The following is a 27,212-nucleotide window of genomic DNA, read 5'->3' on the forward strand; positions in this document are numbered from 1 at the left end:
TAAATAAATAAATTTCTAAAAATCCATCACCACTTAGATCAAAACTATATATATTTTTTCTAATTAGTGGGAAATAAAGACCCATGATTAAATACCACGTAAGATATAAAAGAGTTATTTTATTAAAAAATTGTTAGTTGGATTCTAACAAGAAAAGTGACTTTAAGAATTTGCAATAAGTAGGGGTGCCTGGGTGGCTCAGTCGTTAAGCATCTGCCTTCAGCTCAGGGTGTGATCCCAGAGTCCTGGGATCGAGCCCCACATTGGGCTCCATGCTCTGCTGGGAGCCTGCTTCTTCCTCTCCTACTCCCCCTGCTTGTGTTCCCTCTCTTGCTGGCTGTCTCTCTCTCTGTCAAATAAATAAATACAATCTTTAAAAAAAAAAAGAATTTGCAATAAGTAAATGTAATGCAGAGAATTGATGACACTGAATTCAGATATCAAACAAATGAGAGTGATATAACATATTAATCAACAACATTAAGAAGACATGTTTACTACAACACTGGAGGGAAAGCAGGATTAGACAGTATTACCAGTGCCCAGAAGAAAAAGTCACCCATAAAAGCTGAGACCAGAGTAGTTGGTGTGTAAGAACTGAAGCCATGGAGTACACAACACCTTTATCCCCCAAAGCAGAGGAAGAGGGGGGAAATATATTGGTTCCTTTCTCTTTCCCAACCTCTAAAACTGTCAAAGCCTCCCATACTCATACTCAGCCAGAAACCAGCTATTATAGGAGCAGTCTTTAGGATTTAGCCTACTTTTAATGCAGAAGAGTGTAGAGAGGGGTAAGTGAAAATCCGAGAGGATACATAGACCAAACCAGTATGTATTTCCATGACACACCATCAGAGTTAACTGTGTCAATGATGAACATCTTAAAACTATTTTACTATAAGGAAGAAAATGCCATAAACTCTACCTTCTTCCTCATTTGATTAATGTATGAAAGAGCAGATGTTTACTAAGAGTACATGAGATCTGCAGGAGTCCACTATTACCTTTGATATATGTGTTTTCCTTATTTATAAGCTATAAGTTGCCCAACAGTTTTGTTTGTGTGTGTGTGTGTGTGTGCACGTTTCCACATTTTTAATTTAAGATAATTTAACTTTAAAAAATATTTTATTTATCTATTTGTCAGAGAGAGAGCACAAACGGGGGAGCGGCATGCTGAGGGAGAAGCAGGCTCCCCACTGAGCAAGGAATGTGATGTGATACTGTTCCCAGGACCCTGGGATCATGACCTGAGCTGAAGGCAGATGCTTAACTGACTGAGCCACCCAGGCATCCTGATAATTTAACTTGTATATAGATACATGTGGTGGTATCTCCTACTCACTGTAATTTTTAAACAAAAAAATATAAAGGATCCTCTGTGAATGTTAAGGCAGATTGGATTTTTAAAACCTATTCTTATTCAAAAAAAAATCTATGTCATTAAACCACACTAAAAACAGAGTTGGTATTATGTCAAATATTTTAATTAGAACTTTCTGAGCCAGAGGGAGTCAAATTATGCCCTACTGGGCTTCTCTCACATCATCTCATGAGAATATAAAAAGAATGAAATAGTTATTTCCCATGGGCCCCACACCAAGGGTAAACAGATTTCACAGTCTCACTCAGAAAAAGAAGATAGAGAATGGGGTAAAACAATAACAACAAAAATTATTGAAGGAATGGTTAAAACCTCAAATCTCATAAAAACAATGCAGATCCAAAAATCTCAACAAGCCTATGTAGGATAAATACAAATAGATCCACACCTAGACAAATAGCAAACAGTTGAAAGCCAAAAACAAACAACAAATCTTGACACAGGAAGAGAGAAACAACTCATTAAGGTATAGTGAAACATCAAAATGAATAATAGCTGACATGTTGTTAGAAACAAGAGAAGGCAGTAGACTAATGTATTTATAGGGCAGAAAGAAAAATATGTCACTGAAGAATCTTGTATCCAACAAAAACATTCTTCAAAAATGTTGGCAAAATAGAAATATTTTCTATAAGCAAAGAATGAAATCTGTGGCTAACAGACTTGCCTTATAGGAAATACTAAAGGAAGTTCTTTATGAAGAAAGAGAATGAAACCAGCCACTAATCCAAATTTTTAGTAAGAAATGAATAATATTAGAAAATCTGATATATGGGTTAACATTACTAACTCCATAATTATATATTTTTTACCTTTCTTCTTTTAACTTTTACAGAAGGAAATAGGATTATATAAAGCAATTATTATAATACTGTACTATTGGTTTTTGTAAGCATACTTAATATGTAATATATAATACAACAATAACACAAAGAGGGAGAGGAAATGGAGTTATACTGGAGGAATTAATAGTTGATAGGAATATGCAGTAGGTTATAATACATGAAAATGCCTATTATAACCTCTAAATCAACTACAAAGAACAAAAGTTTAGTGAAAAAATCAGTAGAGTAACTAAAAATGTACATTGTTTAACACAAAAGAAGATAGAAACAGAAGAGTAAAGACAGAGTAGACCTGTAAAAACAAACAGGAAAATGGTAGCTGTAAACAAAACAGTATTTGTAGCAATATTAATTAGTGACAGTATTAGTGACACTACTAATATTGGTGGTGACAGTATATCAGGAAGATAACACAGTTATAAAATCTGTGTGCCTAAAAACAGAAACCCAAAATATATGGGGAAAAAATGACAGAACTGAAAGGAGAAATAGATATTTCAACAATATTAGTTGGAGAGTCAGTATCCATTCTCAATTATTGCTAAAACAAATAGAAAATCAGGAATTTAGAAGACTGAACAACACTATCAAGAAACTTAAGCTAACTGACTCCACCGAACAACCCCAGCATCCTCCTTGTTAAGAACTCATGGAAAATTCTCCATGACTAACCATATGCTGGGTCACAAGTCTCAACAAACTTAGTGTAGAGTATGTTTTTTACCCACAGTAAAATTAACTTGGAAAGCAACAACAGATAAGTCCGGGCAATCACCAAAGGTTTGGAAATTAAACGACACATCTAAATAACATTGATCAAAGAAAAAATCATAAGAAAATCAGAAAATATTTTGAACTGAATTAAAATGAAAACATACCAAAATTTATGGGAAGCAGTTAAACAAGTACTTAGAAATAAATTTGCACCTTTAAATTAAACATCCACATCAAAAAGGATGAAAGTCTGAAGTCAACCACCTAAGCTTTTACCTTAAGAAACTAAAAAAAGGGAGCAAATTAAACCTATAGCAAGCAGAAGGAAATTAATAGAAAAAAAATAGAGAAGAAATGACTGAAATAGAAATACAGTAAAGCAATAGAAAATTCTTGAAAGCAAAAGTTGATTCCTTGAGGAGATCAACAAAATTGACAAATCTTTAGCTAGACTAACAAAAAAAGCAAAAAACAAAAATTAGCAAAATCAGTTTTAAAAGAGAAGATATCATCAAATATACTCCCATATGCATCATGGAAGTCCTAGAAGTGGGAAAGAAAAGGACAGAGAGAATATATGAAGAAATAATGACTGAAAACTCCCCAAATTCCATAGAAGTCGTGTATGTAAACATGCAAAAATCTCAATGAACTTCAAGTAAGGTGAACTTTGAGATACACACTGAAACACATTATAATCAAACTTTCAAAAGCTGAAGATACAGAGTGACTCTTGAAAGCAGCAAGAGAGAACCAAATTGTCACATACAAGGGATTCTCAATAAGATTATTAGCAGATTTCTCATCAGGAACTTTAGATTCTCATCATAAGAAAAAATGTAGCTTTATGAGGTGATGGATGTTGTCTAAATATATTGTGGTAATCATTTATCAATATATACATATATCAAATCACTATGTTGTACACCTTAAACTTACACCATGTTGTATGTCAATTTTGTCTTAGTAAACTGGAAAAAATGAAACATGAATAAGAAGATAAACTTTGGACATCAGAAGACAGTGGGATTTTATATTCAAAGTGATAAAAGAAAAAAAATACGTGAACAAAGAATCCATTATCTCCATTATCTGGCAAAATTGTCTTTTGAAAGTTAAGGGAGAAATTTAGGCAATCTGTGATAACCAAAAACTGCGGGAGTTTATGACCAGTAGACCTGCTCTGCAAGAAATGCTCAAGGGAGCCTTACATGGTGAAATGAAATGACATTAGACAGTAACTCAAGGCTATATGGAGAAGTAAAGATCTCAGTAAAGGTAAATACATGAACAATTATAAAATCTAATGTTGTAATAGTGGTTTGTAACTGCAGTTTTTGTTTTCTACATGATTTAAGAGACAAATACATTTAAAGAAAACAGCAATTAGGGTAAAAGCTAGTATTACTGTAACTTTGGTTTGTAGCTCTAAATTCTGTCTTCTATATAATTTAAAAGACTAATGCATTTAAAAGAATTAATAGTTTATGGTTTGGGGACACACAATTTATAAAGATATAATTTCGTGACATCAACAACTTAAAGGGGAGGGAATGGAGCAGTAAAAGAACAGAGAATGTGTATGTTATGGAAGTTAAGTTGGTATTAATTTAAATTACAGAGTTAAAACTTTAAGATGTTAATGTAATCCCCATGGTAACCACAAAGAAAATAGCTATAGAAGAAATACAAAAGAAAATGAGAAAGGAATTTAAGCATTTCACTACAAAAATAAAGCTAAACACAAAGGAAGACTGTAATTCAGGAAATGGGGAACAGAGAAACTATAGGGCCTATAGGAAACAAATAGCACAATGACAAAGGTAATTTCTTTATCAATAATTTAAGTGTATATGGATTAAACTCTCCAAAAGATAGAGTTTGGCAGAGTGGGTAAAATATATAACCGACTGTATGTTGTTTATAAGAAATACAGTGAAGATCCAGAAACACGAAGAAGTTGAAAATGAAAGGATGGAAAAAGACGTTTCATCCAGATAGTAACTAAAGAGAGCAGAGGTGGCTATGCTGGTATCAGACAAATCAACTGCAAATCAAGAAAAGCTTATAAAAGACAAAGGAGGACATTATATATTAATAAAATAATACAGGAAGAAGACATAAAAGTTATAAACATTTACACAACTAATTACAAGTCATTAAAATATATGAGCAAAAACTGACAGAACCAAAGGGAGAAAGTTCTATAAAAATCGTTGGAGACTGTTCCACTCACAATAATGGATAGAACAACCAGAAGAAGTATGGAGATAGAGGACTCAACAACACAATTAACCAAGTAGTTCTAACAGAAATGTATAGAACATTCTATCCAACAACAGAATACACAGTGTTCTCAAGTGTACATTGGAAATTTTCCAAGACCATATGTTAGACCCCAAATTAAATCTCAAGATTGAAAATGATAGATTTCATTAAAAGTATTCTGACCAATGCAGAATAATGTTAGAAATCAATAACAAAAGGTAAACTGGAAAATTCATAAAACTGTAGAAATTAAACACTTCTAAACAACCAGTGAATCAAAGAAGAAATCACTAGGAACATTAGAAAATTCAGACACAACATACCAAAACTTAGGGGACTCAGGGGAAATGGTGCTAAAGGGGAAGTTTGTTAACTATATATTTACATTAAAGAACAATAAATATACAAAATCAACAATCTAACTTTACAACCTAAAGAACTAGAAAAAATAACAAATTAAACCCAAAACTTGAAGAATTAAAAAAATAATAAATATTAGAACAGAGAAGCAAAATAGAGAATAGAAAATAGAGAAAATCAGTGCAACCAAAAGTTGGTTCTTTGGGAAAATAAACAAATTTGACAAACCTTTAGCTTAAATGGAGTATGTAAGAAAGAGAAAATTACTAAAATCAGAAATGAAAGTTTGGAGTTGGCAATGATTTCTTGGACTATGACGACAGAAGTATAGGTAATAAACAAATTGAACTTATAAAGTTTTTTTTTATAATTTGTACATCAAAAGACATTGTTGACAGAATAAAAAGACAATCCACAGGATGGGAGAAAATATTTGTAAAACATATACATGATAACAGAGTAATATCTAGAATGTATAAAGAACTCCTAAACCTCAACAACAAAATACAAATCATTCAAAATAGTCAAAGGACCTGAATAGACATTTCTCCAAAGAATATATACAAAATGACTCACTAAGCACATGTAAAGATGCTCAACATCATTTATCATTAGGGAGATGCAAATCAAAATAGATATGAGATAACACCTCACACTCATTAGGATGACTATTATTAAAAACAAAAACAAAAACAGGCGCCTGGTGGCTCAGTTGTTAAGCGTCTGCCTTCGGCTCGGAGTGATCCCAGGGTGCTGGGATCGAGCCCCACATTGGGCTCCATGCTCTGCTGGGAGCCTGCTTCTTCCTCTCCTACTCCCCCTGCTTGTGTTCCCTCTCTTGCTGGCTGTCTCTCTCTCTGTCAAATAAGTAAATAAAATCTTTAAAAATTAAAAAATAAATAAATTTTAAAAAACCAATAAGAGTTGGAATTTAGAGAAATTAGAAACTTTAGTGAGAATGTAAAATGTACAGCCACTTTGGAAAACACTATGGCAATCCCTTTAAAAATTAAAAGTTGAATTACTATATTATCCAGTCATTCCTCTTCTGGTTATATACCCAGAGTAATTGAAAGCAGTCTCAAAGAGATATTATCCCATTTTTATAGCAGCATTATTTATAGTGTCTCAAACATGGGAGGAACTCAAGCAACCTGATAAATGAATGATTAAACAAAGTGTGGTATATAAATTCAATGGAATATCAGTTAGCCTTAAAGAAGGAAGAAAGATCTGTAATATGCTGTGATATGAATGAAGCTTGAGGATGTTATGCTAAGTAAAATATGCCAGTCACAAAAAGAGAAATACTGTATGATTTCACTTATATGAGGTATTTAAGAGCAGTCAAAATCATAAAAACAGAAAATATGATGGTTACCAGGAGCTGGGGGAAGGGGAGAATGGGGAGTTATTTTTTAATGGGTATAGAGTTTCAGTTTTACAAGATGAAAAGAGTTACAGGGATGGATGATGATGGTTGAACAATAATGTGAATGTACTCAGTACAACCAAGCTATACACTTAAAAATGGTTGAGAGGGCAATGTTTTGTGTATATTACTACAATTTAAAAAATCACAAGGTTCTACTACAAATCCACTAGAATCACTTTAATAGAAGAATACAAAATATCGAATGTTATGGAGACACTCTAATCTTTATGTATTAGAGATGGAAATATAAACTAGCATCAGGCCTATGGAAAACAGTTGGATGGTTGCTTAAGAAGTTAAACATAGTTTTACGCTATGTCCCAAAATTTACTCCTAGGTATCAAGCCAGGAGAAACAAAAATATATGTCCATATAACAAGATGTACAGCCATATTCATAGAAGCATTATTAATAACAACCTGTAACTGGGAACAATCCAAATATCAATTAGCTGATAAATAAAACCAAATATGGACTCCTATTAGGCAATTAAATAGAAATATTTCTCCAACGAGGACATATAAATGTCCAATAAGCATATGAGAAGATGCTCAACATCACTAATCAGGGAAATATGAAAATCAAAACCACATTAAGATATCAGTGCCCCTAGTAGGATAGCTGTTATCAAAAATTCAAAGGACAACAGATGTTAACAAGGATGTGAAGAAATTAGAATCCTTGTACATTGGTAGGGTAAATGCAAAAATGATGCAACTGCTCTGAAAAATAGTATAGTGGTTCCTCAAAAAATTAAAAATAAAACCTGTGATATGATTCAGCAATCCCATTTATGGATTTTCATCCAAAATTATTGCAATTAGGATCTCAAAATCATATTAGAGCTCTCATGTTCATTGCAGCCCTATTCACAACAGCCAAAATGTGGAAACAACCTGAACGTCTTTGGGTGGATGAATGGATAAAGAAAATGTGGTGTCTACACATACAATGGAGTGTTTTTCAGTCTTAAAAAAGAAGGAAATCCTGAAATATACAACAATATAGATGAACCTTAAGGATATTATGCTAAGTGTAATCCATTACAGAAGGAAAAATATTGCTTGATACTATCCAAAGTAATCACTCACAGAAGCAGAGAGTTTAATGGTGGTTGTCGGGCTGGGGGAGGGGCAGATGGGGAGTTGCTCATCAACAGGTATAGAGTTTCAGTTCTGCAGGAAGAATAAGTTCAGAAACCTATTGGACAAAATTGTTCCTATAGTTAACAATACTGTACTGTGTACGTAAAAATCTATCAAGAAGATCAATCTCATGTTAACTGTTCTTAACACAATAAAAATTTTTAAAGGAACAAAAACTGAAACATGCTTATATTATTTTTCTTTTGATGCTGTAACACATTATTGTAAATTTAGTGGTTTAAAACAACAGAAATTTACTGTCTTATAGTTTATGGAGGTCTTCTGAATGGTATCTGAATTGGGTCTCACTGGGCTAAAATTCACAGGGCTATTGAAATTCCTTTCTGAAGAATCTAGGGGAGAATCTGTTTTCTTCTGTTTTCTAGCTTTTAAGAAGTTGCCCTTATCTCTCCTTGTGATCTTCTTCCATCTTCAAAGCCAGTGATGACCCATGAAATCTTTTTCACATTGTCACTTTGACTCTTCTTTCTCTCTTTTTCTCACTTGAGGACCCTTATGATCACATTGGAACTACTAGATAATACTGAAAAATGTCTCTATTTCAAGAACAGCTGATTAGTAAATTCAATTTCATGTGCTACCTTAATTCTCTTTTTCCATGTAACATAAAATAAGCACAGGTCTTGGAAATTAGGATATGGATATCTTTGGGAGGCAATTATTCTCTCTACCAGAATGCTACAACATGGATGAACCTTAAAAGTATTACACTAAGTGAAAGAACCCATATGTAGAGTCTACTTATTACATTATTCCATTTATATGAAATACCTGGCAAAGGCAAATTTGTAGAGACAAATAGCAGCTCCTCAGTGTCTTCCTAAAGATAGAAATATGAATGGAGATTAACCACAAATGAGTATGAGGGAATTTTCTTGAATTATGAAAATGTTCTAAAACTGGATTATGGTGATGGTTACATAATTCTATTAACTTAAAATGATTTAATTGTATACTTAGGAATTGGTGTATTTTATGGTTTATAAGTTATACCTCAATCAAACTTATAATATAGAGGTACATATTGAAGAAGGCAGAAGTTTGTCTTAAAGAATTAAACAATACACCATTCCTGCAAGAAAGTTATTTGTGACAGATTTGAAAGAAATGAGGTAGATTAGAAATCTTATGTCTTAAAGTATAGTTTTCATATCAAACATAAGATAAGGCCAATTGTTTTTTATAAATTTATATATCTGATTGTTTATAAATGTTGAGGGGAAGTGTTTTGGTTTTTGTTTTGTATTTTGTTTTGAACCATAATGAAGGAATAATCTCTTGCCCTAGTTCTGTAAATCATTTAACAAAAGCAAGGAAGGTCGCTTGAGAATACATTATGCCAAAGATTTCCACTTCCAGAAAACAATGACGATGACGTTTAATCTTTGAACTTTTATGTTGAAATTTCTTTCAAGCATTTTAAGAAATCTGCTTCTGAAATTCTTCAATATGGAATAGCAATGAGTAGGCAAATAGGAAACTAAGGATGTAGTGATAGGACTAAACAAATCAATGTAATGTAAGGAAATGTTTTTATTCACACATAAGTTACTGTATTTAGCACCATGTATCACAAATCTCAATTTACTTTTTTGTAACCTAAATTAATTCTTTAAAATCAACTTTTATGCTACATATTCTCTTTTTCTTTGAGTAGGGAGAAGTTGTGACCATCCTTTCAACAAAACACAAATCCCCAAAGGAGTTCTTTAGCCCTTTGTAATTTACAAACATCCAAGGAACTCCAGAACATCAATCTACTCTCCTAAGAGGTTACTCTAGTCACAGCCACTGGCAGTTCTCCAAGCCTACAGACTAGCATAGAGCAGAAGGCTACATCTCCAAGGACCTGAAAACTCTCCTTAGTAACTGAGTGTCTTGGCTGCACAGTCATTATTGGGAAAGTTGAGGCAGTGCCCATGCAGTCCCCCGAGATTTCACTCCCACTCATCACTTAGAGGACTCAAAACACATCCTATAGGCAAGTCTGCCAATGCTCCAGGATTCAAAAGCAAACAAAGGGAATCTGGCCCTGATTTGTGGAGAGTCACTATTGTAAATCTTCCTCCTTTTCTTTTCCCATAGCATTTGGGAATCTCTGTGATAAAATGTACACTCTTACATGTGGAATTTAAACATGTATGTACAATGTCTCAATATTACAAGAGGGTAATATGTATTTTAATCATATCATTAATGTCTGTTTACCAAGTCATGCCTTTGTTCTTTTACAAGAGAACAGTTACCTTTGAAAGTGACCCGAGGCAGTGAAAATAAATCATTTGGGGGACAATATAAAGTGCAATAATGAATTTCATACTAGTTATTTTAAGTTGGCTCAGTTTCAAATTAAACTAGAAAAAAACATCAGAAAGGTTTCTTTTGGTCTCTTTCTCTGCTTTAAAAAAAAACCTATGGAAATAGGTTTTATATTTTAATAAACACTGCTAGCATTTTCTACTTTTTGTAGAAATGCATAAGGTTAAGGAACTCATTTGTTCTTAAAGTATTGAAATACAAAAATAAATAAATAAAATTATTCAAACTCATAGCTAATTTCAAAATGATTGCAAACTGAATGCCAAAATAAGGAGATAACTCTTCACATAAAAAGGCTAATCATGGTTAATTGTTTTCGTATTCCTTTTGATGATAATAGCCATTTTAAACTCATTTTAAGTATGTAGATGTAATATGCAATTACCGTAAGACTCAGCATTCCAAAACTCAAACAAAAGACTAAGATAACATTGAGCACTGTTTATTGGTAAGACTGCCAACCAGTTTCATTTTCAAAGGAAAAATAAGTGTGTAGTTGTAATCCAATCTTGTTTACGTGCACATATTTTCACTTTTTGTGTGCTGATACAATGACTATATCTAAATCAATCTCTTTACTGTTGTACAAAGCAATAGGTGGCTGTCATTATTGTCTGGAAATTTTTGAAGTCATAGGACTCAAATCACAAAGCATTTAATTCCAAATCTTTTTTTTTCTTGTAGGTGAAAAATGTGATCCACTGGACATTATATTTAAAAAAAAAAATAGTCTTCTTAAGATCAAGCTTGGGGGACTTGTATATTTGATTCCTTGACTATACAAGAAATTGATAATCCCTCTTTGTAAGATGTAAAATGAAAGTATGGAGTTAACTTTTGGCTTTCATGTAAGTTGGTGTCAGTGAAAGAGCTTGTCTTACGTTCAATCTGTAGATTCTGTAGCTTTTAAAATAATACTGGGAGGATAAGGCAGTATAGAATTCTATGAAAGGGACTGTCAACTTTCCCACAGAGTAGCCATCTTTTCATTAAGGCTTTTCTTAGAAATATCAAGATAGGTCTATGCCACTGTTGGTTTACATGTGAAGAACATGTTCTTCAAACCTATTCCCTCTCTGTTATTGTTATTATTGCTCTGTCTTCTTAGACAGCCTTGACTCCTTAGCAGTTATTTCAGTGATCTCCTTCTTAGCACACATAATTTTCTCTACAGAAAACCTTATCTAGTTTCTTGTATCCCATTAGAATTTCCATTGGCCTACTTCCCTCTCAAACTTCTCTTCTCTTGTTCACCATCAAACTTCTTGAAATGTTAATCTTCAGTTACCACCTCAGTGAAAATTAATCTTAATTTCTTCTCATTTTAGCATGTATTTCCAATTGTCTCCTGGAACACACTATTTTTTGTCTCTTTGGAGTTATAGACTAAGTGATACCAAAATTCAACTCATCTTCACCTTCAAATTCCTTCACCCACAAAGTTCTATATATACTCCATATGATGGAGCTGTAGAGGGCTCTAGAGAGAAGTGCAGAGGCCTTTTTCCAAATTCTTGAGTTGCAGAACCAACATAAAAAACCTTCTACATTAATGTATGTAGAAAAAATGTTTGTCTAAATTAAGTCTAATGTTTAAGTTAAATGGCAATTACAAGCAGCTGAACAAATTTCCTAACCGCTACACTACTGATCCCCAAACTAAAAATCATTTCAAGAAAAACAACTGTTTTAACACAAAGCAAAAATAAAATAATCAGTAAAGTGAAAGTGTACCCTGTTTTACAAAACAGTCATTTGGCATATATTGAGCTTTGTGATAGCAGATTGGAAACCAAGAAGAACACTTGTTTTCTTTTTTTTTTTTTTTAAGATTTTATTTATTTATTTGACAGAGAGAGACAGCCAGGAGAGAGGGAACACAAGCAGGGGGAGTGGGAGAGGAAGAAACAGGCTCCTAGCAGAGGAGCCTGATGTGGGGCTCGATCCCAGAACACCAGGATCACGCCCTGAGCCGAAGGCAGACGCTTAACGACTGCGCCACTCAGGCGCCCCGAACACTTGTTTTCTAAGAGAATGTATGACGTTTCATGTCATCTAAAGAAAACCCAATCATTTGTCTGTATAATTAGGATTGTTCAAGTATTCTTCTCTACTGGAAAAAATATCTTGGTTTAATTAACATTTCATTAAAAATTACTAGCTTTTAAATCCACTAAATTTAACCTGTTGGAAACCTAAATGTGAAATAACCCTTATCTAGACGTCCAAATAGAAGATTAAATTACAACAATTTTTAAAATTACTTCTCTTCTGGAAGAGAGGTGGGGCATAAGTGGATATACATTCTATATGTGATAAGTTCTTAGAGTTTACTAGAAAAATTTTAATCTCTCTCTCCAGTTACATAAATTGTGTGTGTGTGTGTGTGTGTGTGTGTGTGTGTGTGTTTTGTTGTTTATTGTTTTTCTTTATCTGCCACCATCTGAGGGCCCACCCATATACTCACCTGCAGTAGTTTCCTTTAGCCTTAGTTCTTTGGTACAATCATCCCCTCAACTGTGACCTCCAATTATTGACCTTGTACTTTTACTTTTGGGTATTTACTTTCATGGAAGTTGTGTCTTTCATCTCAAGTTGTACAATACAAATCCATAGATTTATCTGCTATTTTCAGATCCTGAGATTGTTTTTACTTTGTCTATATAGACATTGTAACAACAGGCATCTTCCCTCCAGGAAGATAATACTGCAACTTGAGATAGTTGTGGCTTTTCTGGCATCATTAATAAATGGAAAGAGAGAGATTTCGTGCATTTGCCAGGTCAGCATCTATACTAATTTGTATAGCATGATCAAGGAAATAAGTCTATGAAAGACTGTATGGCTTATTTAATTTCACTCAGGTGAAATAATGACATTATGTTGTCTACAGCCTTTCCTTGGTGACTAACCAACCTGTTTCTGGTTGTATACCTGTAAGAATGGCTCCCAATTGATCCTGTAATATATGCTTATTTAGATGATGCCTTTATACAAACTCAGTAGTTCCACAATATTCTGAGTCTGATAGGGTTTTACCTAAGACAGGGATCATTAAACATTTTCTGTACAGGGTCAAGCAGCAGATATTTTAGACTTTTTAGGCTATATGGTCTCAGTAGTAACTAAACTCTGTCATTGTAGCAAGAGAGTAGCCATAAACAATATGGAAATGAATGGGTATGGCTGTATTTAAATAAAATTTTATTTACAAAAACAAGCAGTGGGTCAGATTTGACGAGTGGGCTGTAGTGTGCAGACCTCTGACCTAGGATAAGCTATTGATATGATACTTGCCTTTAATTCAGAAATTTCCTCTCTGGGTATTACAGTTAATTAAATTTACTGAAATGATTAATAATTTATTTCTTTGACTTTTTTCCCCCTAATAAGTCAGGATGGCTTATTTATGTATTTGCTAGAAATAGGTATTGTTCATTCAGCCATTAAACCATATTTTAATTATTTTAAGTTTACATAACAAATTTTTAACATCATAAATCAGTCATTTACAAGAACTCTGATCCCAGATCTTTATACCATCAAATATTATTAGGTCTCTCTACCTCTTCTCTGACCCGATGTGAGGGTGCTTGAATAGAAGTCTCTAATTAAAAAGTTAAAAAAAAAAAAAGGCATTTAATCTTGAACAGTTTACAACAAGTATATTTCTAGGTTTCAAAATGTAAGTATCTAGCATCCCAGATGGAAGATAGGATAAAAGATGAGCAGAGCAGCATGGTTAAAGGAATAGGCTAAGTGATTTGGATGCAAAAGGGTGAGAAAGGAAAGGGGTAGGCATCTGCCTCAGGCACTGAAAATAAGTTTTGACTTTGCTGTTATTTTCTCTACCATTATAATCAACAATGTAAAGTGAATTCAACCAAAAAAAAAAAAAATCAAATGAAAGGCACAGAGTAGAGAAGGGTCAGAATTATTGTTCATCTGAGAGATTTCTCTGCTTCATGGAACAGAACTCTAGAATAGACTTACTGAAGATCATAGGAAAACTTTCATGCTTTTAAGCATAATTTGCAAAATTTGCTTCACCTAAACCCCAAGGAGATCACTGAAGATTCACAAATAAGAAATGAAACCCATGGGAGATCATTAACAGCTTAACACAGTTTATGTGTTCAAATTCATTGCATTTATAAAAAATGATAGAGTGGAAATGCTGTTATTTTGATAATGACTCCATAACAATAAAAATGTAAAATTGTGAAATGTGTAATACAAGTTAAGAATGAAATGCAGATGTTAAGTAGAGGGTGTGGCTATTTGGATCAGGCTCTCTTTTAGATAAAGAATAAATGAATCTCACATGACTTACTAACAGCTTCTCTAACTTCATAAAAAAATCAAAAAATAGAATTGGCACAATTATCACATAAATGATGAAAAATTAACATGTTAGTTTTACAGTATAAATAGAAGTATCTCATGTTCATGAGATAGTCTGACAAAATGGTCAGCAAATTTAAACATATATCTATACTTCTTTGCATATAATTAAATTAATAGAAGGCATGAGGTCTGACTTACCATAAAAAATAGGAACAAAATTTCTAGTTATGAAAAAAAATGACAAATGTAAATATCCCTTCAATAAAGTTACAATATGATGAGGTATATTTGTTTTGTTACAAGTGATAGAAATGCTATTATAACAAGTATAGGCAAAAAGAAACATTTATATATGTTCATGGAATCCAGTAAAGTATAAAAAACAACTTTAAAATATTGTGGAATGAAAAGAAATGCAACTGGATTACAGGATGAGTCAGAACTAGTCAAAACTGCCAGGTTATTCTCTGTCTATGGTAGCTAACATTCTGTTTCAACACATATAAATAAGCTTTCTCTATATCAGAGGATTAACATAGAGTTTTAATAATCTACCCAACATTTATTTTCCTTCTTCCTTGTTAACAGATCCTGGTTGTGATGATGTATATGTTCTCTTTTGCATGGCACTGAAAATCAGGAAAAGATGCTGTATTCTCGACCCTAGTGAATTAATTCTGATTGCCTTAAACCAGCTATGTAGGTATTAGTTCCTTTCACGGTGGCTAGTGTAGGCATGGAATTAGGATATAACTTTGGCCAATGTGATGAAAAATTGGTTGGGTGGTTCTAAAAATGTTTTCCTCAATTTTAAAATTAAACACACTGGGGGAAATTTCTTTTTCTAAATAGCAGAAGTTCTGGATAAGATGTCCTCAACCGGTATACTGCAAGATCAAAGATGAAGCCAACCTGAGAATGACAGAATGAAATAATGAAAAGAATTATGATAATATCATTAAGGTGCTAAATTAATATACATTACAGCTTCACAGTTTTGAACTTCTGCTATGTATAATAATGGATTTCTTTGTTATTGAAATTTTTTGAGTTGAGTTTTCTGTTATTATCAGCTGAAGATGTCCTAAATGATACTGGGAAAAACATTGCCACTGACAGAGCTTGGGATATAATTTTTCCCCCCTTACTGGAGAGAAACTAAACAGGATATTGAGTCTCAAGTTCAAAAGTCCTGGGGTAGGGCTTCAATTAATCTAGATGAAAAATCCTATGCCAATTGTTTATGATTTTCCTGTTGAGTGGAATTAAGTGAAAATGTGATGTCCTTTAAGGGAATCAAATATGTAGAGCTGGGAAGAAAGCCGTTATAAAAAAAAAAAGGATTTTTCTAGATGAAAAGGTGGAAATACTACTTTACAATGTGAAAGCAGTAAGATATGTCCAGTAGTACAAAATAATTCAGAAAGCAAGACTATTGTGTAGTAAAAAAAGAAAGGCAAAAGTGATGAGTTCAATTCATGAATTTTGTACAGAACTGTGAAGGTGTGCTAGACCTCATGGAGAATAAGAGTTAACAAGAAAACAGTCACACAAATAGGGGGAAGAAAACCCTTCTCTACTTTGTGCCATATTCTTTTATAAGTGAGATTTAAGTCTTTTTCAGGTTGGACTACTCATTACCCAGGTAATTAGACTTCCACATTATGCTAATGGCATTATATTTTAAGTGGAAATTAAATAATAATTAGAAGAAGGGCTACAGGATTCTAAATATTCCTTCTTTTGGTGAAGAACTAAGATAAAGTTTAGAGTTCTGTGCCTTGTTGACAGAATGATGTCATGAAGGTAAAGAATTTGAACATACTGTAAAGAGTGAATCTGTGTTTAGTAGAGAGCTTTCTGAGTGCTAAGAAGCTGCTTCTCCCATGACTTCTGTGTAGACAATTGTTATGGATTGAATTGTGTCCCCCAAAAAAGATATGTTGAAGTCCTAATCCAAGTAACTCAGAATGTGACTTTATTTAGAAATGAGGTCTTTAATCAAGTAAATGAGGTCATTAGGGTGGGACCTAAAAGGGGGGAAATTGGACACAGAGACAGACATGCACACAGGGAAAATGTGATGTGATGAAGGCAGAGACTGGCATAATGCATCTAAAACCAAGGAACACCAAGAATTGTCACTCTCAGGGAGCAAGAATTTCTGTCCCCTTCAAGAGTTCTTTTATCTCGATAAGAATATTGACATGAGATGGATCAACAAGAGAAAACAAAATTAATAGCATACATACAGGGAATCCTCACAGACATGGAATTCCAAAGACAGTTAGGCAAAATGAGGTATACATGTCATCCTGAACTAAGGAGAAGTGGGGATAGGGGCCTGGGGCTTCAGAGGGAAGAAATGCAATTCTCAGGGCAGTAAGAACTTAGAGCAGATGTTCGATAATTAGATGTTTGCCCTGACATATAAATGGGTCACTCAGATAAAATTATGTGGGGGGTGGGGGACACCTGGGTGGCTCAGTGGTTAAGCGTCTGCCTTTGGCTCAGGTTATGGTCCCAGTGTCCTGGGATTGAGCCCCACATCAGGCTCCCCGGCAAGCAGGGAGCCTGCTTCTCCCTCTCTACCCCACCCCCATGTTCCTGCTCTCTCTAGCTATCTCTCTTTTTCTCAAATAAATAAAATCTTTTTTAAAAAATTATATCTGGTAATAACTCTTACTCTGAGAAAGACCCCGACTTAGATTTTTCTATGTAGTTAAGGGAGGGGAAAAGTTTATCTTGAGCCTGTCGGATCTTGTTTGCCTTCAGCTCAAAATAATCTTAATGAGGTAGTGGCCCATTATGGAGTGGCCCGCCCTCAGTCCCTATATCACTAAACCATCATAAGCTACAAGAGCGTCATGGAACAGATTTTCCCTCATAGCCATCAAAGGAACCAACCCTACTGACACCTACATCTAGGATTTCTACTCTTTAGAACTGTGAGTCAATAAATTTCTCTTATTTCAGACACCCAATTTATGGTACTTTGTTACTGCAATCCTAGCAAACTAATAGAGGTAGTTACCGATGAGTGTTATGTTGCCTTTTCTATCCATTAACATCACTTCCTGGAAGGATCCATGGATTATGAAAAGACTGATGTTCACTCTGCTGGTATCCTTGATTAGAGATAGTGCTACCTGTCCTCTACCTCATGGGTAAAAGAGAAGTCAATCTATGTTTAATTTTAGTTTTACATTTCACTAGCTCTTTAACATTGAGTAAATCCTTTAAAATTCTGTGTATTCTTTTTCCTGTTTATAAATTATATATTGGAAGGATATGCCAATAGTTGGAACCTAGACATCTGTATTTTTAAAAGGGTATAGACTTAAATCTAATGCCAAATTTTCAATGATGACCACAGGATTCAATATCAAAAATTTCTCTGAACTCTGATTTCATTCATTCTATAATTATGCTACTGTGTCATGAGTGATATAGTCAGGGATATAGTCAGAAAAAAAAATTCTGTACTTATTTACAGTAAATATGTAAGTAAAAAGGAATTATAATCAACCCTTACATAGAAGAGCGTAGATCTAGTACAGTGACCTTTATGGTCTAGTACAATGAGCTGTAGTCTATTTGTAACAGTAGCTTAAATTAATAATTCTTATATTTCACAATATTTTTCTTTCATAATCTAATAGAGGATACTTGTTATTCTCTGACAGTGATCATTTAATGTGGCATTGACATTATCTTCTAATTGCCCTAATTTCTTTTGTACACTCATATATTAAAAGCAGCAAGTTTATAAAAATCTTAGCTTGACAAATATCTTATGAATTCTTTCTTTAAATGCTGAGGGCTGCAAAATGAAAGTTAGTACATATGAGCTCCTAGAAGCTATTTACCACTTTAACATTTAACAAGCCATACATTAACATTTAAAAAGTCATAAAAAATTTACATCTATAAGCGATTTTACTTAATAGGTTAGCAATATGCATTCTTTGCAATAGAAGGGGAACAGCACTAATATAATGTATACTGAACTCAGTAAAAGTAATTTATACAACTGGAGCTCAGTTGATGATTAGAGGGCAAGGTATAGGTTTTATCTGTCCCTTACAAATGATTCTTGCCACCATTATTCCCAATAATTAGGAGTGACACTCTGCTTGGGGGCAAAGGCATGGGCAGAGTGACCTTTCAGGTCCCTTTGAGAGGACCATGATAAATTTCAAAGCAACATTCAGTAAATGGTAGGGTAAGCCACAGATCTGAGAGTTGAAACCATTGCAAGTTGAAATAATTGGGACACAGTCCTTGTCATATATATATACTTTGCATATCTTTTCTTGAAATACAGGTAAACAAATCAATAATCATTCAGTGACGACAGTACATAGAGAAAAACAAAATCCTTGAGTAAATAAGATAGTGGGAATAAAAGAAATCAGCCCTGAACAATTTACATCCTTCTTTCCTCTTTGAAATTGAAATGTACCCTGGTAAGTTATGGGAAAGTAGAACAATATTTAACTGCAAGTTTCAGCACATAGCATCCTAGTGCACAAATTCTGTTTTCAGTGTGTGAGAATTTTGAGTCATTTCTGTAGGGACTGATTAACAAATGAAAAATAGAATTTGAAATAGAAAATGGAGATAAAGTAGATGGCAACAAAACTAAAGATTTTTATAATAAGATTTAGGAAAGAAAAAAAAGAAAAATATTCTTGAGTTTTAGACATGCTCTCTGGTGCTGAGAGAAAGAGTACAAGGAAGACTAAAATGAACAACTGAGGAGTTAGTCCTACAATCAGAAAGGCATTCAACCCTGAGTGAAGAACCAGGCCCAGACCCAGGAGAAAAGCTTTGTATAATGTTTATTATCTATAAGGAGATATATTTCTAAGTGTCTCCTTGATATAGTACTGGATTTAGAATCAGAAATGAACTGTTAAAGATCGGTGAGTAGGAATCCCTAATACAATAATTATTATTAAAGATGTAAAAATTGTCCTGATGTTGTCTTTGTTGATTTATTATCTTATTTTAGCATATTAAGACAACACATGTTGCTAATGGTTTTAACATATTTACTTTCAACTTGAGTCCTCAAAGGCCCGCCTCCGATTTTATTACCTAAGTAGAAATAGTTTTATTGTATTATCTGATGATGATAAATAAAATCAATGCTGTTTTTAAAACATTCACAAATAAACTCTTAGTCTGTTACATTCTGATGGGAATACAAAATGGTAAAACTGCTTTGAAAAAAACTTTGCAGTTTTTTAAATAAAACTAAATATGTATTTACCATATAATTTGACATTCTACTCCTAGATATTTGCCCAAGAGAAATGAAACTTTTGTCTAAACCAAAAATCTGTATGTGACTGTTAAGAGCAGCTTTATTTATAATACCTTCAAGCTGGAAACAAACCCAAATGTCTATCTGTTATTGAAAAAAATTGTTATGCAGCCATATAATGGAATATTATTCAACAATAAAAGGGAATAAACTACTTATACCTGCAAAGACATAAATTAATTTTGAAGCATGCTAAGTGAAAAAAAGCAAACACAAAAGGCTCTGTACTCTGTGATTTCATTTTTGTGACATTCAGGAAAAGACAAAAGGTAAGTGTAATCATACCCTCCACCTACCTTATAATTTTTTAATGAAAAATGTATAGTGCACATCCATGGTAAAATGAAAAATGCTTGCTAGAGTACTGTTTTATGGATATACCATAATTTATTTATGTACATAATCTATTAATATATTTAATATGCTTCGAAGTTTTGTAACCATGAATGCATAGTCTCGTATGTACATGTTTATGTCTATATGCACCATATACACTTTTCTGGTAATTTTCTTAGAATAAAGTTTTACACATTGACTTTAGAATTTAGGTCTAGACACGTTAAAAGTTTTGATACAATGTGCCAGACTGATTTTCACAAAGATCGAATGAAATTACACTTCCACGAACAATACCTGAAGTTGTTAATTTCTGTATCTCCCTCAGAGAACATTATTATCAGTCAAAACATCTTTTCAAAGATCGTGAGATACCCAGCCATAAATTCTGCATTTATGAACAAAAATCTACTTGTGGAAAAGATTTTTTTTTTAAGATTTTGTTTATTTTTGTGAGACAGAGCATGCACAAGCAAGCACAAATGATGGGTGGGGATGGGCAGGGGCAGAAGGAGAAGCAGACTCCCCGCTGAGCGGGGAGCCCCATGTGGGACTCAATCCCAGGACCATGGGACCATGACCTGAACCCAAAGGCAGACACTTAACCCACTGAGCCACCCAGGCACCCATACTTGTGGAAAAGATCTTAATTAATTAAAAGAACTCACTATTCAATGAAAAGTAACATTATTCATTCACATCTAGAATTAGGCATTTAATATTTTAAAAAAGGTTTTTCTGTGTTTTTTTGTGTATAGATTTACGTATTTAAATTTTAAAAATCTTTATTTGATTGTTTTGAGCCAGTTATTACTCAGGTTCATTTTCTACCCTCTTTGCATTGACCTCCATGAATTTTATCACTTGGGCTCATTTGTCCTGTGGCTTCAGATGGGACTGGATAATAGGAGACACACTTGTCCTGAGAGCAGGAAGGGGAGATCAGGGTAATTGTTCTCTCAGTTCTGTTGCTGCTAAGCCACAGTTTGAACAAGAGTTTGCTTTTGTTCTAAGTGCTCTTCCCACTACAGGCAGATCACTAAACTGTGAGCACTGCTCCTTTTGCAGGGCTTCTCTTCCAGGGCTACATTTTTCACTGGATTCTGGCTATACCATCCTTTTCAGGCATGGGAGTGTTACAAATGTTAGTTATTGCTAATTAATGTTAGTTATTGCTAGTCTCTGGCGACCTTGTCATTCTTCTTGGTTCTCTTAACCCTGTCTGCATCTCCATAAGAAGTCTTTTTATTAAATTACTTTCATGTAATGATTTGATCTGTTTTCTGTTGGGACTATAAATGATACTGGGATGAAACACAGGACAATAAGATATCTAGGGCTTAAGTAATTAATACTCTGGTAGGCCATAAACAAATAGGAGAGTGCTTAGTCAAATTAATTCTATCAGATCAATAGTTTTTTGGGTTTCTTTCTAGAGCCTTAGCCTATCGAGTTATTTAAGCAGTAGTAAACACGTAAACAGAATGGGAAAAATTCATAGAAACTAAATCTAATAGAAGAACACAGTATTGGCATAACAAAGTTTAAGGAAGAATGAAGGAAAATTAATGTGATTATATTGAGATAAAAATTCTTAATAAGCCTATGTAGGGCTGCCAAGTATAGCAAATAAAAGTACAGGATGCCCAGTCATATTTGAATTCCAGATAAGCAATAAATTATTTTTAGTATATTTATCTGAAAAGTAAATTGAACTGAGCATTCCGTATTTCCCCTGGTAGCCGTATCCTTGTGCACAATTCATTAACATAGTCTGTCAATTGACAAAATCACTTGTGATTAGTCTACTGCACAGTTAACAATGTGTGACAAAGTGACAGATGAGGTCAAGTAGATGAAGAACTAGTATCTAGGAGATAAGTATCTAGATAGAGCAGTGGAAGAGGATAAGTCACCTAAACAAAATATTACAATCTGAGCTATATGTTGATTGATGGAGAGACAGAAATTATGCATAAGGGGTCACTAATATGAATTCTGGGCATAAGTATAGTGAAGGTGGTTTCAGAACAAACTTTAATGAACAAGAAAGAAAGAGTATGCTACTTAAGCACATGACCTGAGATCTGTGTCAGTAAAGCCAGGCCATGAAACCTGATCTGAGAATATATTTAAGTGTGATTTAAAAAAAAAAAAAAAAATCTAGGCTAGTCAAGAGAGTGAACACAGAGAAATTGGTATAAATATATAAGAGACAATCAAAAATTTGTAAAGAAAAGAATATTAGTATGGGAATAAGGACACCTGTTATTTTTTTCTAGCCTAAACTTGAAGAAACTTCAGTCTTTCCAGGATCTATTATTTAAATTACACAAGAAATATTTAGTTAGATATATATATTTTAAAAAGTTTATTATTAAATTGCAGGCCTAAACACCTGTGCTGTATAATTTAGGATTCCAATTATAGCCCAAGAGAACAGTAGGAGAAGTTTATGTAGACAATAAAACAAAACTATTTTGTCAAAGTTAAGTATAAGAAAGAAGGCTCACATACTATGTCAAATAAACATCAGATGTTGATACTGGAATAATGCTCTTTGCTTTTGTTCTAAGTGCTATTCCTGCTGTGGCAGACCAACAAAGAAATTTTTGCTTCTCTGTGGAACAAGACAGACTTCTCAAACTGCCCCAGATTGGTAGTTGTGTCACAAGTAGATAAGCCAGGTAAGGGAATTCTATTAATGTAACTGCATTGAAAAGAAAAATTAAAAACACTACCATAAATTTAGATGTGAAAATATCAAAAACCCTTATGATGAAAAACCCTGGAAAAGACTAGAAGCATTGTCTGATTAGAAGAACAATAAAGGAGAGTGTCTCTTTTCTTTCTTTACCTTTCTTCCTCATATGCCATTATATTTTGACTGAGACTTGAAAGGAGGTAAAAAGGAGACTTAAATTGTACCCCAAACCAGCTGGGAAATGTTTTGAATGAAATGTGAGCAAATATTCCAGTATTTTGCAAGAATAGTTCCAATATGACGAAAGTGAAATAAGCCCATAAAAAGTGTATTCCATTTTCTTTACACATATAAGGAATTAATTGACTTATCCCCCCACCAACTGCAACGCGCACACACACACACACACACACACACACACACACAGGAAAGGTAAGGCACACTATGGCAATGACAAGAAAGATGGAACTGTAACAGTATGTGGAATGAAAGTTTCTATGGAGAGACCAAGAAAAAAATAGATACTAATATTCCAAAGTGACATGTTCTACTAGGATGCAAATTTTAAAAAAATTATCCCGAGTTGCTAAAGCATCCATCAAAACCAATAATGCAAGAGGATAAGAATTAGCAAATTGGGTCAGGGAAGGATCTTTAAAATTATTTATTGGAGAGCTATTCTGTGAATGTCATCTTCCTCAAGAGTGAAGAGTAGGAAATTGCTGATTTTCACCATTAGCTCAGGAAAGATGAATCTAAAAATAAAACAAAACAAACACTTTCTGAGACCTTAATATGTATCCAGTGGAGTTTGGGTAGAGTTTGGGGATCCCAGATGACATTATTTGATTTAGATTAAAATCTATAGGACAAGAGATTGAATGAAGAATGGCTGCAGAAAAGACTTATAATTTTGAAAGTATTAAACTCCAGAGGTGCCTGGGTAGCTCATTTGGTTAAGCGTCTGCCTTTGGCTCATGTCATGATTTCAGGATCCTGCTCAGCAGGGAGTCTGCTTCTCCCTCTGCCTCTCCCCCTGGCTTGTGCTCTCTTTCTCTTGCTCACTCTCTATCCCCCTACCCCAAATAAATAAAATCTTAAAAAAAAAATAAAAGAGTATTAAACTCCAAAAAATAGTAAGTTGAAAGACTGAGTGATTTCCATGGTTCAGATCTCCATCAAAGGAGGGCCATTTAAATAAGTTAATAGACAACATTATCCTCATCACCCTCATCAAGGGAAGAGATCACCTGAAATACCCGTAGGAGTCTTAGAAGAAAACTTGAAACAACCCACAAAAGTGGGATTAAATTTTAAATATCTGAAATGTCCAGAGAAAGGACAAATTAAGTCATGATACTATCAGAAAATTAGACATATTCATGTGACTATTTCTTCCTTTACCTCTTTGTCTTCTGAGTACGAAAAGGCCAGATATTAATGTAGAAAGATAAAAAGGAGATAGCTAACCAAACCCTACCTCTAGACTTTAGACTTCTCATGTACAGCAGGAATAAATGTGGGAGGGAACTGACATGTCCTCAATGTTAAATTAAATTTGAAGATTTGAAGTAACAGAGCTTCCCATTTTAATTGCTGAATTGAGATGGTTTTGCAACTTTATATAGGATTGTTTTTTTAAATCTTAGATTAGCCATAAAAGTCATGGAGCCCACCCAAGTTTTCATTCTGTACAAAAGAACGGGCTATTCAGAGTACATTTCAAAGAACAATGGAAAACAAAAATAGAGTTGCTTCGTAATTATATCTCATAAGTGATCTTAAATACCAGTTATTAGCTTTAAATAAAATTACTTCTGAATAAGAAATCAAATTAACATTTTTATATTATATTTGTTTCAGTTAGGATACTGGTACCTCTTGAAAGAGCACATTCAAAGGGTTAATTGAAAACAGAGGAGAGATTATTTAGACTTCTGGTTTCCAGTTCTGCATGTAAAGAGTTTGGAAGTCCCCATTCTGTCCTAACAACAAGCAAAAATCTGAACAGACTGAGAAATTAACAACTGTTATATCTGTAAGAGAGGGGAGGACATAGGGCAAACTGTGACTCCCGAGATGGGAGAGACAGGTGAATACAGGGTGTTGTAGCTTCCCCGAGCATAGACTCAGGAGCAGAAACTGCTGTAGGAACCACCAATGTGCAGGAGAAACTGAACTGTGATGAATTGCTGGAAGCTCAGTGTGGACAAGTCTGGTTAAAAATTCCAGACATACCCAGTCATAAGGGAGTTCTCCCAGTATTGTGAGATTTGCCTCCAGGAGCTTGCCATAGTAAATATTTCCCATAGTTCCCATAGTAAGTATCGGGGAAAAAATCTCCTCAAGATTTTGGCAGAGGAAGGAAAAAAGGAACCATTTTGAATATGACAGAGCACTCTGTTCCTCCTAACAGGGCCTGCTCTCAAGGGAAACTAGTTAATCAGAGCCTAATCTTCTAGGGGTTTTATCAGAGCCTAACCAACGCTGGAAGAGAAATACCCAACTCCAGCTGGCTTTAGCCTGGCATGTGGGAGAAAGAAAATACCCATTCCAGCCCATTCTAGCCATCTTCTCTCACCTAAATGGAGAGAAAAAACTGAGTAACAATCGTGAAGTTTGCAGTCCAGAGGCGTAGGGTCACTTAAAGATGTAACCTAAATCATAGGAGTATAGAATGCTTCTGTACTTTACCACCATATGACATATGTGTGGTAACGTGTATGCAATAAAGGCCTATTTACCATTGTTTCTTTTACCCAGTATATCATGTCCAGCCATCAAGAAAAAAATCATGAAGCATCTCAAAAGGGGAACAAATAAACAAAAAGCTGAAGACACAGAGCAAGTATCAGAACCATACATAGCAGGGATGTTGGAATTATTAGACCAGAAATTTAAAACAGCTATGATTAATATGCTACGAGGCTCTAATGGATAAAGTAGATGGCATGCAAGGACAGATGGACAATGTAAGTAGAGAGATGGGAATCATAAAAAAAGAATCAAAAAGAAATGCTAAAGATATAAAACACATAACAAATGAAGAATGGTTTACATGGACTTATTAATAGGCTAGACACAGCTGAAGAGAGGATCTCTGAACTAGAGGATATATCAGTTGAATCCTCAGTGACCAAAAAGCAAGGAAAACAAAAGCTGAAAATTATAGAGTATCCAAAGACTATAAAAGGTGTAAAATGGGTATATAACATCCCTTTATCTCTTTCTTCTACTGGCATTCCTATTGTTATATCAGTCCAGCCATCAAGAAAAAATTATAAAGCATCTCAAAAAATTCCTATTGTTATAGGAATACCAGTAGAAGAAAGAGATAAAGTAACAGAAGAAATATTTGAAATAATGACTGAGAATCTCACCAAATTAAACTTAATGTAAATTAATGTTAATTATAAATGTAAATTAATGTTAATCCCCCCAATTAACGAGAGATACAGAAAGCTCAGAGATCATCAAGCAGGATAAATGTGAACAACACCACAAAAAATCACAAAGGCATATCATCTTCAAACTACAGAAAATCAGATGGAGAGAAAAAATTCCTGAAAGACACCAAGACGGGGGGCGGGGGTCCAAGGGATCTTACGGAAGAAAAAAGATAAGAATTACATCTGGCTTCTCAGAAACCAGTTAAACAAGAAGAGAGTGGAGTGAAATCTTTAAAGTATTGGAAGAAAAGAAAATCCACTAACCTAGAAATGTGTACCCAGTGAAATTAGCCTTCAAAAGTGAAGAAAAAATAAAAGCTCTCAATAACAAAAATTGAGGGAATTTGTTGCCAAAAAGACCTGACTTCTAAGAAATGTGTAAAGTCCTTCAGAAAGAAGGAATGAAATAGGAGAGAAACTCACAACTACATAAAGAAAGGCAGAGCTTTCAAGAAGAAATAAGTGAAATAATTTTTGTTTGTTTTTCTTATTCTTAATTGATCTAACAGCTAACACTTTATTCAAAATAACAATAGTAACTATATCAGGAGTA

The sequence above is a fragment of the Ursus arctos genome, unplaced genomic scaffold (assembly GCF_023065955.2).
Source record: "Ursus arctos isolate Adak ecotype North America unplaced genomic scaffold, UrsArc2.0 scaffold_1, whole genome shotgun sequence".
NCBI classification, from domain to species: domain Eukaryota; kingdom Metazoa; phylum Chordata; class Mammalia; order Carnivora; family Ursidae; genus Ursus; species Ursus arctos.